Source organism: Microtus ochrogaster, chromosome X, assembly GCF_000317375.1.
Source record: "Microtus ochrogaster isolate Prairie Vole_2 chromosome X, MicOch1.0, whole genome shotgun sequence".
Classification (NCBI taxonomy): Eukaryota; Metazoa; Chordata; class Mammalia; order Rodentia; family Cricetidae; genus Microtus; species Microtus ochrogaster.
The window spans coordinates 26,380,682-26,386,661 of record NC_022026.1 but is presented as its reverse complement, the minus strand read 5'-3'; the positions used below and the strand labels follow the sequence as shown (position 1 = coordinate 26,386,661).

At 35.6% G+C, this 5,980-nt stretch overlaps 1 pseudogene; it reads left to right on the top strand.

Annotated features, from left to right (window-relative positions):
- Nucleotides 1-5,605: 5,605 nt before the first annotated feature.
- The window catches only part of LOC101980254, a 121,574-nt pseudogene continuing 121,199 nt past the window's right edge, over nucleotides 5,606-5,980 (top strand).

Genomic DNA, 5,980 nt, shown 5'->3' with positions numbered 1-5,980 from the left:
CTAGGTTTCGATCCTAATACATGAACTGGCTTTGTGGGAGCCTAGCCTGTTTGGATGTTCATCTTCCTGATCCTGGATAGAAGTGGGAGGACCTTGGACTTCCCTCGGGGCAGAAAATCTGGACTGCTCTTCATTAGAGAGGGAGGGAGAATGGAGTGGGGGTAGGGGGAGGATGAGGGGAGGGGGGCGAGGGGTGGGAGGAGGGGGAGGGAAATGGGAAACGGGGAGGAGGTGGAAATTTTTTTCAACAACTAAAGAAAAATAATAAACAAAAAATAAACAAAAAAATATTACACTGGAACCAGCAATGATGGAATATTTCCTTACCCCATATCCTCTCCAGCATAAGCTGTCATAAGTGTTTTTGATCTTGACTATTCTGCCAGATATAAGATGGAATCTCAGAGTTGATTTTATTTGCATTTCTCTGATATCTAGGATGTTGAGCATTTCCTTAAGTGTCTTTCAGCCATTTTAGATTTCTCTGCTGAGAGCTCTCCTCTGTTTACATCTGTACCCCATTTTTACTAGATTATTTGTTCTTTTGATGTCAAGTAGAAAATGTGATACATTTACACAATGGAATAGTACACAGTGGTAAAAAAATGGCATGTTGAAACTTGTAGTCAAATAGATAGATCTAGAAAAAAATACTGTGTGAGATAACCCAGAATTAGAAAGACAAATATAATATGTACTCACTCATAAGTGGTTTGTAGGGGCTGGAGAGATGGCTCAGTGGTTAAGAGCATTCCCTGCTCTTTCAAAGGTCCTGAGTTCAATTTCCAGCAACCACATGGTGGCTAACAACCATCTGTAATGAGGTCTGGTGCCCTCTTCTGGCTTTCAGGCATACACACAGACAGAATATTGTATACATAATAAATAAGTAAACAAACAAACAAATAAATATTTTTTAAAAAAAATGGTTTGTAGACATAAAGCAAAGAAAAACTAGCCCACAGTCCACAACCCCAGGAAATCTAGACAACAAAGACAAACCTAAGAGAGATATACATGGATCTAAATAGGAAGGTCAAAAATACAAGAACTTCTGAGTAAATTGGGAGCGTAAAGGTTACAGGAGAGGGTAAAGGGGAAAGGTGAGGAAGGGGAGGAGCAGAGAAAAATATATAGCTCAATAAAAATAATTTAAAAATAAATAAACTATGAAATCTAGAAAGGAAGGAAAGAAGGAGGGACGGAAAAAATCCTAACACAAAGTATTTGGTAAACAAGAAAAGCCAAACTCTAAGAATAATTAAGTGTTCATTCTCACCATAAGTACAATACTTTGTATTATTCAAATACCTGCTTGCTTTCAGACCACAGTGCTGTTTAACTTTCCAGTGTGGTGTTAGCATGAGAATGTTAACCACTGTCAGTAGACAATGGGTTATTGAGTGTTCTCCAGCTGTATCTCATAGCAACACAACCTCTTATCGGGTACTCAAACTTCTTCATCATCTTCAGTACAAACTCTGCTCAGAGATGTTTCACTTTGACTTTGTTGTATAACTTATACTGCTAATATGGATGATGAATTAAGCTGGGCAATGACAACTTTCTCATTAAGGAAAAATGTTAGCTTTCATGTAAAACCAGAATGCTTTTTTTCTGAAAATCAATCTGTATAACTCTTTAGCTGCTCATGAATTCTACTAAGTCCTTGTTTCATCCTTGTATTTATGTGTAACTACATATTAGGATTCACATAGTTTGTAAAACTTCAGCATCAGGCAAGGTATTATTCCCATGTGATTAAAATTCTTTCATTGATCTTTTATGTAAGAAATAAAATTAGCTAAATGAAAAAAAAAAAAAAAGAAGAAGAGAGAAAGGAGAAAACACCCAGGTCAAAAGCACAGAAAATGTTTTCAGCAAATTGTAGGAGAAAATTTAGAAGGATGTACCTATTAAGGTACAAGAAGCATAAACAACACCAAAGATACTGGACCATAAAAGAAGGTCCCCTCAGCACATAATAATTAAAACATTAAGTAAGTGTACAGAACAAAAAAAAATTAAAAGTTGCCAGGCGATGGTGGCGCACGTCTTTAATCCCAGCACTCGGGAGGCAGAGGCAGGCGGATCTCTGTGAGTTCGAGACCAGCCTGGTCTACAGAGCTAGTTCCAGGACAGGCTCCAAAGCCACAGAGAAACCCTGTCTCGAAAAACCAAAAAAAAAAAAAATTAAAAGTTGCAAGGGATATATGCCAAGTAACATATAAAGGCAGACCTATTACAATTATATCTGACTTCTCAGTGGAGATTGTAAAATTCGGAAGGGCCTGAACAGATATTCTGCAGACTCTAATAGACCACGGATGCTAGAACATGCAACTATACTCAATAAAGCTGTCAATCACAGTAGATTGATAAAATAAGACATTCTATGATAGAAACTAAATTTAAACAGTATCTATGTACAAATTGATCCCTACAGATGGTACTCTAAGGAAAGTTCCAACCTAAAGAGAAAACAGGGGGAACCATAATCACAGACTAGCAAATGAAAAATAGAAATACACACACACACATGCATGCACTACACACACATACACACACAAAAAATACACACATACACATAAAGCCATCACAATAACAGAATAACAGAAAATAACAAACACTGCTCATTGATATCACTCAACATCAATGGTCTCAATTACCGTAATAAAAAAGATACACAGTAACAGTATGGATTTGAAAACTGAATCAATGTCTTTCTGCTACACCCAAGAAGGACACCAGTGATAGACATGAACTCAGAGTAAAAGGATGGAAAAATATATTCCAAGCAAGTAGTCCTAAGAAGCAAACTGGTGTAGCAATTTTAGTATTTGGCAACATAAAGTTCAAACTGAAACTAATCACGCAATATAAATAAGAATTCTACAATCTCATCGAAAATAAAGATCAACCAACAGGACAACATAATTGTTAACATGGATGCACCAAAACCAAGGGTACCGAAATTTATAAAAGAAAGACTACTACAGGGGCTGGAGACTTGGCTCAGTGGTTAAGAATACTGGATAATTTCCAGATGACTCTGGATCAATTCCTAGTACCTACATGGCAGCTCACAACTGTGTGTCACCCCAGCTTCAGGAGAACTGACATGCTCATACCAATGCACATAAAATAAATAAGTTAAATAAATTTAAAAATAGAAGAAATACTAGTACAAGCTTAAATCTCATATAGATCCTCACACACCGAGAGCAGGAGACTTCAGTACACCATACTTGCCAATAGACAAGCCATCCAGTCAAAAAATTAACAAAAGAAAATGGCTAGAGCTAACTGACATTATAAACCAAATGGATGTAACAGATGGTGACAAACCATTCCACCCAACCAAAAAGGAATATATCTTCTTCTCAATAGTTCATGGACCTTTCTCCAAAATTGACTGTGTATTTGGACACAATGCAAATTTCAACAGAAACAAGAAAATTAAAATAACTCTTTTCTATCTGGACAACACAGATTAAAACTTGCTATCAGCCACAACAGAAAGCTTACAAAGTTGTGGAAACTGAAAAACTCACTACTTAATTTAAAATGAGTCTTCACAGAAATCAAGAAAAATTAAAATGTTTCTAGAAATGATGAAAATGAATATATCAAAATTTTATTGTACTCAATGAAGAAGGTTCTAAGAAACACGTCCCTAGCACTAAATACTTGAATAAAAAGGGGAGCAATTCCCATACTAGTAACTTAACAGCACACTTGAATGCTCTAGAACAAAAAGAAGAAATCACACCTAAGAGGAGGAGATGGGAAGAAAGCAAACAAAGAAACAAAAAAACAGTCAAACTCTGGGTTGAAATCATAAAATAAAAACAAACAACACCAAAACAATACAAAGAGTCAATGAAATAAATGAATTGGTCCTTTGATAAAATATGATTAACAGACCCTTAACAAAATTAACTAGAGGGCAGAGAAAAATATCAAAACTAACAGAATCAGAAACTAAAAGCAGAACGTAACAACAGACATCAAGGAAATCAAATGGATCATTAGGTCATACTTTAAAATTCGGTACTCCATCAAATTGGAAAATCCAAAAGTAATTGATACTTTTTCTACATATACCACTTACCAAATTTAAATATTGATCAGATACACAATTTAAACAGATCAATAACAGCTAATGAAATAGAAGCAGTCATAAAGTCTCCCAACTGAAGAAAAGCTGAGGGTTTTAATATAGAAGTCTACAAGACTTCCAAAGAAGAGTTTATGCCAATAGTCTTAAATTGTTCCCAAAAACAACAGACCAAACAATGAGAATTACAGACCAATATTCCTTATGAAGATAGATGTATAAATTCTCAATAAAATACTTCCAAACCAAATCCAAAGACAAATCAAAAAGAACATCGGCCATTAACAAGTTATATTTATCCCAGAGATTCATGGATAGTTCAACATATTTAAGTCAATGTATATAATCCTCCATATAAACAAACTCAAAGACAAAATCTACATGAAATCTTATTAGATGGAGAAAAGATCTTTGGCAAATCCAATACTCCCTTATGGTAAAAGTCCTGGAAGAATTTTAATTACTGTGTCTATCTCACTGGATATTGTGAATCTATTTAAACATTTTCTATTTATTTGTGTGTTTTTAAGTATGTTCTTACACAAAATACATTTACATCACTTTCCCCCTACTGTTTGTCTCTCTAGCCCCTCCCATATACCCTCCCTCAATACCCTTCCACATTTCTCCAATCTCCCAATTTGATAGTCCCTTCTTCTTATTAGTGTTGTTTAATACACATATATGCTTATATACGCACACATATACAAACTATAACCACAAAAAGACTATATATATTAAAAATTGGTAGATTCTTTTGTTGTGGTTGTTGTTGTTTATATTATAAATAGTTTATGGGCTGACCACTCTGCATAAAGTAGACAATGAGACAATTACCCCTAAAAAAGATGTGTTATTCTTCTAGCAGTAGTAATTAATTGCCTACAGTTGTTTGTCTAGGTCTGGGTTCCTATGAAATTCTACTCTCTTTTTGGCACAATGGAATAGTTCCCACGTATAAACAAAAATGAAACCATAAAATTTGAAGGTAAGTGGATGGACATAGAAAAGATTATATTGAGGGAGGTAATTTCAACTCAGAAAGACAAGCATCACAAATTCTGTCTCATCTATGGTTCCTAGTTTCAAATCCTCAGATGTGAGTATACAACATGAAGAAATAAGAGAAATGGACAAGAAAGGTGGAGGCGATACTTGTCAGTGGAACTGCAGGATACAGATGATTTGAAGTGGACAACAAAATAATAACTGGGGTGTTCAAATGGGGAGGAAGAAGGGAGTTCAGTATGGAAAGAGAAGGATAGATGAGAGACAATACCATGGTTGTTTGGTAAAGACTCAAGTAACCATATTGTTTAATATTCATCTAAATTTTACTATGTATATATTAAATGAGATCAAACCACTTGACGAACAATGCTCCTATCAAGAATCAAAGAGTACCAGAAACCCCAGTGGTCAAAAGATACTTCCTTTCAAATTGTTTGTCAGGTTGTCTATGTTAATCTCCAAATAATATAGACTATGGATGTACCATTTACAGACTCTCGGAGAATTAAGGTAAGCCACTTTTGCTAATGGCAATGCATAGAACAAAGGCCTCAGATGATTCAAGCTGGGGCTGAAGTGGTGCTCATATCAGTGGCAATAACAGCCGTCATGCCTGGGGTCTGAAAACCTAGTAAGGTTTCTGATGGTAGTGAGGTCATGAACCTTAGAAATAATCTACCACCACCACTTGAGTAGAGCAGCATCTACATTCTAAATCTTATCTTTATACCTACAGGCAAGTGGAGCTACCACACTCATTGAAAAAAAACTCTCTCCTCTCCTTCCTTTCCATCTCCTTCTCTCTTCTCCCTCTCCCTTCTCTCTCTCTCCCCACTTTTATTTTTTCCT